The 13,608-nt window shown below is 36.8% G+C and overlaps 1 protein-coding gene across 1 annotated transcript in view; it reads left to right on the top strand.

The window, feature by feature from the left end:
• Positions 1–13,608, top strand: part of PLXDC2 (plexin domain containing 2) — a 234,880-nt gene that overhangs the window by 18,069 nt on the left and 203,203 nt on the right. The gene's annotated exons all lie outside the window — the stretch shown is intronic.

Below are 13,608 nucleotides of genomic sequence, written 5' to 3'. Positions count from 1 at the left end.
ATATGCCTTTCATTAGCCTAGTTTACATTGACAGAGATAAGCCAAGCTGCTGAACAGTTATTCCCAAAGACATGATGACCAAGAAACCACAGCCAAATGTGACTGTTAATTTTCTTGTGCAATATATGCAACTGAGCATTTCATTTAATTTATAGGTCTCGCAATATAAAATTAATGACCTGTACAATTTATTTTAGGGTCTTATATAAATGCATCAGCTGGATGTTTTTCTTTTCTCTAGAGATCAGTTATCTGATTTGGAAATTTAATCTAGTCATCAAAAAATTTATCTCATTTCTGGAAGATATACAATTCACTGAATAGTTAGAGTAGATTTATAGGAAAAAATATATTAAATTTTTCCTGTCTTTTCTTTAATAATGTTCATGAAACATATTATTCATTTATCTCAGAATGTCTGGCTTTACACTAATCATACTCTTAGCAACTGAACAACAACTGACAATATGTGAATTTAGCCATAAGATGAAATAACTTAGTTAGATCTCTCCATTCTGTGGCCTATATTGCAGAGTTTCCTGAGTATTTTGTCTTTGTAATTTAGCACTGAAGTCAGAAAGACCTAAATGCTCAAAATCTCCTTAAGCACTTCTATCTGTCAGTTTAAATGCTTATATTTTGCATTTAGTTTGGGCAAGTTTATTCACTTACAATAATGCCTGACAATGTGAAGGTCATACAGTGAACTTAGTAAGAATTTCAATTGTGTGCAAATTGGATGCCAGTCATTTAGTGCTAGAAATCACAATGGAAAAAATGATAGTCATTCTTGGAACATGATGGTTTTTTATTATTTCTAACCCCATGTAGAGTATTTGAATATATCTTTCTTGAAGAATGTTTTCCATTGATTCCTGAAAAGCTCAGCTCTGCGACTGCAACCAGCCTGGGGCAAGCTGCTGCTCTAAGGAGCACTGGGCAGTATGCACAGCTCTGTGATCCTGGTTTTCTTTGTTTCTTGAGACTAAAGACATTTAAGAAAATGTAAAATGTCCAAACTGGAAGAATGCAAAATGAATTGGATATATTTAGTGTTAGAGTTGTGGAAATGGAGGTTTCTTGTGATGAATATCCTGTTTTGCATAAATGTATAGATAAGAGAGATGTGTACATATATATATATATATATATGCACATATCTGTATACTTATTTAAAATTCCAAATTCATAACCCAATATATTTTCATTGCTTTCATTCTTCATTTTCTTATTTATGCAATAGACTCCATGGTCTTCATAGTAAGATGTTATTTTGAAGACTTAGTGTATTTATTTCCCAGAGTAGAATTCCTTTTACCATTGTAAGAGTGCTTTCCATTTATTAAAGTTTTACTTTGGTTTATTGATATAGTACAGTGTACTGAGGAGAGCACAACCCAGTTCATCCAAGCATGATTATTATTTTCAGTATTTTATCTTCTTTTATTACTCAGTAAAAGTTGAAGTTACAGAAGACTGTAAATATCAAGCAATTATCTTCTTTTATTTTTAAGTTTACTTTTACTTTTTAACTTTAATTTCTATTGTTGCTAATAGTAGCTCATTGCACTAAGTAAAATGACTACTAGGGATATTAAAGTTCTTACTGTTTTTTCAGTCCTTACACAGGCAGCTTTCTAAGCTGATGATTATTGTGCACTGCTGTACTTACATATGTATTCTAAGTTTTCTGTCTCTGGTGAAAATCCCAATGGCTCAGTAATAATTTGCCTATTTGGGTTTGTAGCAGTCCCTGACAGAGCAGGCAGGGTCCAGCTGCTCGCAGTTACTGACTGCAGCCCAGAAGGAGGAAGGTGTCTGAGACTCATGAAAGCTCTACAAGCCAGAGGGGAAGCCATGCAATAGAAACACAGAAGTGCAATACAGTACAATCTGGTCCACCGATGTCTGATACAGTTCTTGGAAGGGTGGTAAATCTTAAGGTTTTAGCATGGTAGAATAGGGCCTTGAAGGTTTTTAGGTTCAAGAGCTAAAACTTGGGTTGAAACAAAAGCTGAATCGTGGTATCAATACTATAGCAGTTATTTACTGCTTCAAAACTGTACAGAAGTTTCAGAATCAAATTTTGAGGGAGAAAATCCCCTATTTATTCATACATCAGATTGGTTTCTCTGTAGCAGCTGGATACTGCATGTAATTGACATGTTATATGCTTAGCATATAAAAGCAAATAGCAAAAATAAGCTTGAGTTAAAACAAGATGATTTGAGTTTACTGCTCTTAAAATACTCTTCTCTTATTTGGGGAAGTAGAAACTGAAGAGACTGGGAATGCCTAATGACTTCATAAATAGACTGCACTGGCAGATATGCCTATGTAATTTCCTGCTCTTGAGAGCTTTATGATCTCTTCAGCCCTGACTATCTGTCTTTTACCGGTCTTCCATCTGCTGATGGGAATGAATCTTAAGATGAACAGTTGTAAGCAGCAGAACAGCTTTGTTACCTCAGTAAACTATTACCAGCTTCATCAACATTCCTCATTAGGACACCTGAAGTGATGCATTTTGGAAAGATGTCTAATCATAGGCCCAGTGAAACATGAATAAACATAGCAGGCCCACGGGAGTTGAAAAAGTGGCTTTGTTCAAAGAAGAGTCTTTCTGGATTTTAGAACTCAAAAAGATGTTTCATGAGTTTATCCAAACAGTTTTTGGAAAGAAACTCTTATCCTTCTTTTCCCATAATAGTAGTTCAATTAAAAAAAACATTCTCAACTGAATATCAGTCCAGGTTCAGTCTGTATACTAGTAAGCTTTTCTGTTTTTTTTGTTTTGTTTTTTTTTGTTTGTTTGTTTGTTTTCCATGGAGTTTTATAAACAAAGAAAAATGAATTCTCCATTCTTTTTTTTTTTCTTTTTTTCTAAGCCTTCATTAAATTAGGAAGATGTAGTTACTGGGGAAACAAAAAGCTTTCACTGTAATACCTTTTGCTGACTCCACTTAGCTGTCTAGAAAGCCCAGTAAGAATATTTTGAATAGTCAAAGATCCCAGAAGGCATGCACAAAAAAGACCAGCAAAAAATATTGGTGCCACAGAGGTTTACAATGAGAGAAATAATGAGAATTTCTAAACATCACCTAAGTAAGATCTTTTAAGCAATTAAGAAAACAGTGGCCAGCAACTCCTATAACTAATTTAATTAAAAAGAGACCACAGAAGGTTATGTGAGGTGGCGCTGAAATTTATCATTTATTGTAATCACCAAATCAAATGAAACACTTGCTTTTCATTATGTGGGTGATTGTACTGACCGTGGGAACATACACAAGATGAAGATGCAAATGAGAATGGGAAAAAGGCAAATTCACTACCAAGGAGAAACAAAATGTACAATGTGAATACACCCATTTCCACAGCACATACTAGACTAATCTGCCAAACTCTGAGGTCTGTGGTGGGTTTGGAGAACAGAAAGTACTGTTCTCTTGTTCCAGAATGAGAAAATAATGATTTATTTATCTTTGATTTTTAATATCTAGGGTGCAATGGGAGAGAATATAGCCAGAATTTGCCAAAGTTATATGTACCTGGCTAATTTGAAGGTATTTACGAGAAAGAATAGATTATTATTTCCCTTTTTAGGAAAAAGGTTTGTTGTGGGCCTTCTTTTACATCTTTTTCCATAGAAGTTTAGTATGGTATCACACAGGAGTTGGTAGTTGAAGCAGGAAAATGGTGAGTAATAAAAGGGTTAGATTGGACACAGAAAGACCGTGAAAGACAGAGTGGCTTCAATCTAACTAGAGATTGTTGTAAGCTAGCTTTGAGTTGGATCATCTTAGATCTTTCCCTGGTAAAATTGTAAAAAAAATTTAGAAGTATGTATGCTGCTGAATTACATTGTTATACTGATGATCTTTTCCTTTTAATTTGTATCTGAGGAGAACCAGAGAATAAGATAATTAGGAGATGTTAGATGGAAAAGTCATGAAGTAATAAAAAGTTCAAATTCACACCTTTAGTGACTTAAAATCAAGATTTTAAGACTGTAAGCTCAAGGAAACTATCATCTACCTCATTACTGTAGAAAGACTGGATCTTAAAAATGTGCAGCAGATGTGGAAAAGACAGATGTGCTCCTAAAAGATACAAGAACTCTCAGCAGGGAGAGAGAAGTACAGTGGCACAACTGAACATAGAATGCTAAATGCAATTTTCAAGGAAAAAAATCATTCAAATTACAACAAGTCTCACCAAAGTAAAGCCTGGAAGAAGATGTAGTACTTTCCAATTACTGTATCTAAGTTGAAAAAAATGCAGGCAAAAGAAAAAAAAAAAAAAAAAAGCAGAGAAGAGATACTTGAAATAAAGAACAAAGAGTTTCACATTGGCTGTGAATAAATTGATGCTGTAAATAAAAGATTGCTTATCAGTAAAGCATTTTGGTTCTGAATGTGCTTCCCATTAAGAGTCAGAGCTTTTTAAGAGTGCATACCTATGGTTTAATGAATATTATAGCAGATGTACCTTGTTGTAATGTGCTGCAGTCCCATCTTTAGTATAACTGCTTCTTTCAGGTCCAGTTGTGCAACACTATAGATAAAAATATTTTATCCAACTCAGGAGGTAGTGAATGAGCCCTCCAGCCTTGCTCAATACATCTTCCACAGATAGGACCTGCAAGAGCAGAGGAAGGGAAGGGTGTTGCTTTTCTGTGATTGGAGATGTAAGAGAAGTAGACATGTTCATAAGTAGCAATCCATGTTTTGGCACGTTCTTCCTTTCAAGCTTTTTTCTTTGAGGTCTGAAAAGACACTTAAACCATGCATGCTAAACTCTATAATGTGTGCCACAACTCCCACTGCCTGGAGAGCCTGCTAGAGGGGGTTTGTGCAAGAGCATCAGCTTCCAGTGCTACAGCAGCACTTCACGACCTTGCTGCTTCTGTTCCAGCTGTCCCAACAAGAGCGGTTTTCTAGCATCACGATTTGCCTGTGTACATGCTCTAAGGTGTACATGCAGGGTACCTCACACGCGCTGCCCAGTCTCTGTAATGAGCCCTGACAGCTCCCACTGCCTGCAGTGCCTGGCTCTCTCTCCCCTCCTGTATACCTAACTGGCTGAACATTGTACAGCTCCTGCTGTACAGCTCTATAGCTACAGATTTCCCTCTAGGTTTTCTGTAATGTTATCATGATTGGTACTTGCGCAGCCCTGCTGTTCTCCTTTGCAGCCTGTACAAAACTTGCAGCATGTCTGTAAATACCAAGAGGATGGCTGGCCATCAATTTTTAAAACCACTGTGGCCCTTATGTAGTGGAGGAAGGAAAGTGTAGCATCCTTCCACTGTGCCTGGTTCCTCAAAGGGATTCAGGCATGTCACACAAATCAGACAACCCACTTCCCAGTTCTGTAATTAAGTTATACTCAAAAATCATGTTTAGATTGCATTGGTTCCTGGAGGTGAAATAATTTTGGTTATGTTATTAACACTGGTGTCATTACAAAGTTGGTACAGTAATGGTTAGTTAAATTTTATCATTATGTATTAACCTGTTAACTAAAAGCAAAATTTAAAGCTAATCCAGAAATCAAATATAATTGAGGAAGATCAACAGATATTAAAAAAAATAGCATGGGAAAGGAAGAGGGGAAAATTAGTATCCGTTTTTGTGTATGTCCATCCATTCCAGAACTCACACCAACAGGACAAAAGAGCAGAGCTTTGGCGTGCAAAGTCAAGAAACCCAGTGAGAGGTTCCTAGCTCCCTACTACTTTGTGCCTCTCTTCTGAAGTGTCATTTGGGCAAAAGAAAGATACCGCATAGGGTTCAGTAGCAGTGAGAATGTTGAAAAAAAGCATAGAACAAGCAGCCAAGAGAGCTGTCTTAATGAGACCAAGCAAGTGTAGCTCCTAAAGCTTGCTGGTGTGGTAAGGCTGAGAAGCTTGCTGGTCAGTCTTGTAAAGTACCTGTGCTGTTGGAGGTGCTGACATTGTATTTTGATGATTTTGTCTTCTGGAGCTTGATTCAGTCTTGAAAAATCAGTTATTTATGAGGGATGAAGAGCACTAAACCACATATCCATTTTTCAGTGCCTTTGTGTTTTCCTTCAGAGAACCCATGGAATAGCAGGGCTGTCTGTATAGGTTGGTTCAGAAACTAGAAGGCAGGTTTAGGGATATGTATATGAGAAGCATCTACTCCTCATTAAAATAATGGAAAGGGATCTGTGAGGTGCAGCTAAATAACCAATAGTCAATTCCTAAGGTTCTATGGGAGTTTGCAACTTCCGTATCTTTTTGTTAAAACTTTAGAATGTGCTTTCCCTGGAAGTGTTGAAGAACCATGGAGATGTGGCACTGAGGGATGTGGTTAGTGGGCATGGTGGGGGTGGATTGGTGGTTGGACATTGTGGTCCTGGGCATCTTTTCCAACCTTTATAATTCTGTGATTCTAAAGAACACCAGAGTCGAGAACCCAAAATTCTATTCCTTGTTAGTTTGAAATTAAGTACTTTCTTTTGTTTCTGTCTCTTTTGATTTGCTTTCCTGAAGCACTGATTAGCCTAATGGTATCCTATCCCATATCTTTGTTAGTATCCAAGCATTGATTATACAAGGGCAGCAGATTTTAGAAAAAACATTATAGTAATAAGAACGCAAACGTTGCAGCCAAATTTGCTCTCACTGGAAACCTCCTCCTTATAGGGAGCAAGTGCTCCAGTGTGTTGTCTGACACTAGTTTAATATATTCTTCAAAGTGAATTTTATCTATCTAATTGAAGAAAATAAGAGTGTACAATTTTAAATTTCCTTCGATGTTGGAATATATATTTCCTACTCCAGTGTACATTCTAAGCAAACAACAGACTCATGCTGGTACAGCTTTCAGCTTTTCTCAATGCTGATGATAATGGGGCGTACTCTTGACTTCATGATTCAAGTTTTACCATACACATGTATATTTCTGTGATGTCTTCAGTATTATTGACTCTCAAATTAAATATCATGGACCTCAAAAAATCATGGGATTTAAGAAATAATCCATTGACATATTTCTGCTGGCTTCTTGTGTAATTTCTGAATTAGATAGACTTAAATTCTTTAATCTATAAGATAGAGTAAAAGCTGCGAGAAAATTCAGTAGCTGAAAATTTTCGACTGATCTGTAATAGAATGAATTCTGTGTGAGCTAATGGCACTGTATCAGGTCTGGGATCTATGAGAGCCCACAAGTAGATTAAGACCATTTAATTTCTTACATTACTTGGCTTCCTTTGCCCACTGGGCCTTAGATAAGATGTGGTTTGTGTTTCTTACCTGATTTGGAGGTCTCTTCACATGCTTTTTAGCCCATAAATTAGATTGTGCCATCTTACATTGCCACAATCTAAGCTAATAAGCCCTTCTCTGAGCCTTTCCTTACTGGTGCCACCCACTGATGCAGAGAGGTTTGGTTTTAAATCCCCATGTGATGTATGTTAGTCTTTCTGTCCAGCCTGAGACTGAAGAATGCTGTGTCTAAATTCTGTGATTTAAGAAAAATTTTGTCACCCTCCAGGCTTCAAGACTTGACCCACGGATTCTTCAGGCAGCTGCTGTTTAATGAGTGAATGGGTTTTATGTAGCATTAAGAAGTTAACTGTGTGAAGAGATGTTTATCCCTGCTCTCCTTAATCGCTAACCAGAGCTATAGTGACATACAGTGGCATGGGAATTTTGAAGGCAAGCAATGAGGTTAGAAATCTAACATCTGGGTAGAAACACACACTGGGACCTACTGTGTTGTTAGGAATATGAAGCTCACTTACAATTGCTGCTTAAGCACAGTATGTTCATGAGAGCTGGCTGGATTGTTGGAGAAGATCACAGATTTAATTTCAGTACTAACTCGGGAAAAAAAAAATTTCTTTAGGATATTATTAATATAGGATTATGACATCTCTGGGTAGTGGAAAGCCACAATGAGGTTTCTCCAGAGCTTTCTCTTTTCCAGGCTGAATAAGTCCAGCTTCCTCACCCAGTTTCTTAGGAGAGGTGCTCCAGCCCTCTGAGCATCCCCGTGGCTTCCTCTGGATTAGCTCCAATAGGTCCGTCTTTTTCTTATGCTGATGGCCTCAGAGTTGAACACAGATTGTTTATACATTTTATTTTTTTTCCGCTTCTTTCATTTGTATCTTGCTCCCGGTAACCTTTATGTTGCTGCACCATATCTTCCTGACTGATGGATTTTATTTTAGGTAACCTGGGGGTGAGTGTTCAAGAAAATCACTACTGTGATTCTAAGGCTTCAATTATTTCCTGGGGCTCTGCTTTTTGGAAGCATATTTTCACAGTTTCTGATTTCATGAAAAGCTTCTGATTGAATAATAGCCTTGAATTCAATTAGGAGCCATGTGTTTTTCTGAGCAAACTACATAGAAGATGGCTATTTTCCCATAAGCACCATGCTTAATTTTCTTGCAATCTATCTCCACATTACACGTGCTGCTCCTGCTGTCATTCATTAATTTTCCCTCTGAGATGCTTGCTTGTTCAGTCATTTTTTTCAAGTCCGGAAGAATGTATTTACATTGGGATTTTTCAACACCTTCTTTCTGTGAATTAATTACAAATTGAATCATTTGCTATCTGCTTATCTACATTCCTAGCAAATGATAGGTGGATGTGCATTTGATTGCATCAGTTATTATCTTGTGTACTTCATTTACTGAAGTAATTATAATTTGACAAGTGCTGTCCATTCTTCTGCATCTCAAAGACTACAGTTAGAGAAAGGAAATTACGCAGAAAACATGCACCACAACTGAAAGTGCTATGTGGTTATCCATTGAAATATGAAGTTGGCTTTTTTTTTCTCCTTTTTGCATCCAGCTAGAAGACTTTCGCTTAATCTTTTGAAATGAGGCTTCATAAATAAAGCATGCCATTAGTGCAGTGAAACTTCTATGTATGATTAAGTATAAAATAATAGTTGTTTTGTAACTGCGACTAAACTGTGGCTACGATTATGCAATTGTTGTATAATTGGGAACAGTTTCCTTTTTTGTTTTGAAGAGTCCTAATGGATGACAGTGAAAAGCAGAAACGTATATGGTTATGAAACAGTCTGAGACGTGGTACAGTGAACCATGAAGGCTCTACAGAGCATGACAGGTTGGCACATGGGATCTGTCTATCTGTAAGCTTCTTCAGTTGCTGGCCTCTTCACTAAGGCTCACAACAGACTGATTGAGAGAGTAGAAGGCTGATTTGGGCTCATATATTCAGAGTATTTAAGCACTTCACAGCAATAGGATTTCAGTATCTAAGTACCTTTCAGTATCTAGGTTTTTCTCACTTTTTGTGATAAATGAGAATACAGAGAAGTTCAGAAAGAGGGACCTTGTGTTGAACACTTTGGTCCCAATCCGACATAACCTTTAAATTTATATTCAATTGTCAAGCTTTTGGGTAATCCCAGTGAAGTACCTGTGAGATTCATTGGCTGGAGCAGAATAGATTTGGCATCCCTTAGTCTGGCACATATATGTATATATGTATATTTGCCTGCTCAGAAATTGCTTATCACAAATTCAGAAAAACACGACCATCCAGTCTCCAAAGCATGGAAGCGTCGAATACTCTCTGGTGTGTGCTTATTGTCATTTTGGGTCAGAGACTGGTAAGCCCTTTCAGCTTCATTGAAATGTTGTCAGATCAGGCTCTTTCCTGTAAAATAGTGTTATGCCTCTCCTAAAAATGAGCAAATGGGAAGCTATTGATTTTACAGCCTGTTCACTTTACTGAGCTTGATGGTGTGGATGAGCAGAAGGAATGCACTAGGTAAACTTAATTCAATGTTTCAGTAAGCATTTCGTATAAGCTAGTGAACAGCAGACATTGTTCTCTGCCTAGTCTGGACATGGTATGTTGTCTTTTTATGTATTTTAGGGGCCAAAGATTTGGAATCCTGTTGCTCTTGTACAGATTACATGTAAAGCTGAGCTATAGTTTATTACCTTTTAATTATCTTACGCCATGCTGCTGGGATTTCTCACTTCTCAATCCTGATTCACAGAATAGCAGTGGAGATGGAGCTCAGGTTTTGGAATGCACGTTGCTGCCTGGAAGAGTGTCTTGTTACATGCTGTACACACATGAGTAGAGGAGAGAGCGTATTGTGTATCTGCCTTAACACTGATGAAGAAGCTAAATTCTACAGCCAGAATTTTTGGCTGAAGTGTTCACATATTTTGTGAAATGTTATAATGTTTTGGATTCGTGGTTTTATGGTAGAAAAGTGCATTTGACTTCTGACCTTCGATGATAGTGGACTTTTTACATGGCACCCAGAGGAAGCATCACTCCAGCTCTCAGGTCTGATGTTTCAGAGACATCTTTTGTGCTATTGGCAAGAAGGAAGGTTGCATAAGAGATGGTTTTAGCTGAAAGTGCCAATAGCTATCTGCAAATTACAGCCCCAATACTGTGATTACAGAGGTCAAGGTGCATCCGTATGTGACAACAAAAGGTACTCTGTGGTTTGGTTTTTATAGAGCTTAACAAGCAATTGCCTTTCTGCTTATTTGAGAAAGGAACTGGTTCCAAAAATTACAAAGGATTGTAAATAACTGTAGCTGAGTTGCATCTGCTTTTTGTTGGTTTTTTTTTTTTTTCTTTTTAGTGGGTTAATTAAGATTTTATTATTTTCTTGAAGGGGTTGGTCATGCACTATAAAAGTAACTAGGCTTTTTTTTTATTTTTTTTTTTATTTTTTTTTATTTTTCCTCTCCCCAGTGGTACTGCTCTACAATTAGCGTTAAATTAGCAGTTAATACAAAGCAGTGAAAGCAGCACTGGAGACTGAAGTTGTACAGTTGTACTGCTTCCAAGAGAGATGTTAAGAAATTCATGGTTTTGGTTTTTTTGTTGAGTTGATTTATAGCCCCACAAATCAGCCATCTGACAGTTTTATCTCTGAAAGTACAGAGTGGGTGTTGTAGTCAAATAACCCAGGTAACATTTTGTTCAGCTTTCTCCAGCTGAGGACAGAACTTGACTTCTGTGTTTCAGGAAAAGTCTCCTATGTTGGTGTGGAAACATGTTCTCATCCACCCTGTAAGCTTGTAACTCTTTTCAGAATGACTGTATCCTCTCAAAGTATAATAAACCACTTCAGTCTGAGACTCCGCAGCTGAAACACCTTAGTAGAGCTGAGACACAAAGTAAATTGATGAAGGGGATTGCACAGCCCTTTACCTCTATAACGTCTCAAGTAAAATTCAAGGCTTCTGCTGCTCCAGAAAAATCAGCTCCTGTTGCTGGGGGGGGGGAAGACGAATTTTACCACAATTGATCATTTAGTTTGCAGTATGAAACAAGAGAAATCAGTAAATGCAGAGTTTTAGAGAAAAGTCCAGAAAAGTAAAGTATCCAGCAATCTCAATTTATAACTATGGATACTCATTTCAGACATTTTAATTCTTTGGACACAACTGAATAAGCAGTACCCCCAAACTGGAAGCATTAACTATGCCTTCCAAAGCCCTAGCTGCAGTAGTTATGGAACAGATAAGATTGCCTTGAGATGCAATTAAATTGAATATTTTATCTCCTCTTTTTATGTTATTCCCACTCATCTTGATGATCAGAATGGGACTATGTAGAATGGGATTTCACTATGTAACTTTCTCTAAAGGTTACTTTTGATGTTTCATTTTCATTGTCAGTGAAGTTGTATATTATTCAGGGAAACACTTAAAAACCTCATTCTGCTCTTTGTTTAACATAAATATCTACCTGGCTTGCTTCATTGTATCTGTGCCAGGTGTATCATTCCCTGAGGTTTCTTTTTCCCCTGCTGTTCTCTAGAGATATATCTGATGGTCTTTCCCTAGAATGCTCAATTCATTTAAGGCCAAGCAGTGTGAAATCAAAAGATAGAGAGTTCAGATATGACCTAGAAAAGAATTGGAGGTTAAAAGACCTGCCCAGAAGGACAGTATCTCTTTGTCACAGACACCTTAGTTCTGAAAGAGACTGAGGAAAGATGGAAAAGCTAACAAAGATGGAGCATGCAAAGCAAACACATCCTCTTATAAGATTGCAAAGATATCCTATGATATTTTTGGTAACACCAAAGGAAGAAATAAAAAAGCTAAAGAAAACAAAAGTGCTCTTTTTAAAAACTTAATTTTATTTTATTTTTTCATTTAATTTATATTTAACCTGCAAGAAGTCACTGTCAAAAGTCATGGAATCTGAAGATGGCTGAATTTTCAAGAGAATAAGTCATTCACAGAGTTGCTATGAACATCCCCAAACACAGGAGATAAAAATGTGCTTCAGGGGCATGCAACATTCTTAGAGTTTTTATATATCTCTATATATTTTGAAATGCTGTTATTTCATTGGAGGTTAGTTTTACTCAGAGGCTGTATTTATCCTTTCCTTCTGGATATTTCGCAGGGGAACATCAAGTGTTAAACTTTAAAACTGTAAAGTGTATTCATTTTTCTTTTGCTACAGTTTTGAAAAGGACTAGTATAGTAAAACAAATGGAAGTTGTCTGTCTGAGGAAATGTAAGCATTAGTTGTTTATATTTTTATTTCTATGCATTGGAGTATTAAGGATATTGGGAAAGTGAATTTTACTTGTAATAATGGTTTATTGGACAACACTCGGGTTTGCTGTGGCTGTGGGATGATGTACTGATGTACATCCATTCTCTACTCTGAATTCTTTTATTTTCCTATGTCTGTACAGAATTTCTGCACAATTGTGTCTACATATTTTCATTTACCACTCAGATATTAATTGGGGGAAAAAAAATCAAATCAAACTTCACACTGGGGAAAGCTATGAATACAGAGTTGTCTGTGTGAGTAATCTGGCTTTAAATAATGTCATACATTTAAAAAATGTGGCTAATGAACACATACTAATGTGTGATATACTCACAAGACATAATTTTTTTTTTTTTTTTTTTTTTTTTTTACTGTGAATTTGGTCAAATACTGGAGTGAGATGCACAGAGGGGTTATGGTGTCTCTGTTCTTGGAGGTGCTCATGCCTCACCTGGACATGGTCTTCAGCTTTCTCTAACCAGATCTGCTTTGAGCAAGGCATTAGAGAAGGTGATTCTGGAGGTCTCCTCTGACTTTAATTATTTTGATTGCATTTATTGTTTTGAAGAAGCTCACAGCTAGCCCTGTTTTTAGTTAAAACAAGTTCTCTTCCTCTTCCCTTTCTCTCGAAGTTGTGAGATGACGAAAGGTTTCTACTATTCTGTGCAATATTGTACAATTAAACTGAAAAATAGTATTAGTCAAATAAGTTTTTTGAATCTCCTTCATAAGCAAAAAGTACCTGGGATCTTCAGGGATGCCACCTTTTTATTTCCATTTTAAACCCACTGAAATGAAAACTCAGCTTCTGTATGTATGCATGTAGTCTTTCTTAAAATTTAATATAATGGTATGTTTCACTTAAGGTAATTTCATCTGGAACTTTCAGAATACCAGGGTTAAGCACTTAACTCATTTGGTTGGAGGGGAGCAAGAAGGAAAGCAAGAAGAAAGTTGAAATATGGTGCAAGTAATTAAAAGGTTGCTTCCATCTGCTTTGGTTATACATCAGGGAAAACTTACAGCATCTGTCA

Source organism: Lagopus muta, chromosome 7, assembly GCF_023343835.1.
Source record: "Lagopus muta isolate bLagMut1 chromosome 7, bLagMut1 primary, whole genome shotgun sequence".
NCBI lineage: Eukaryota > Metazoa > Chordata > Aves > Galliformes > Phasianidae > Lagopus > Lagopus muta.
Note: the sequence above shows the minus strand (reverse complement) of the source record. Positions and strands in the feature narration are given on the sequence as shown.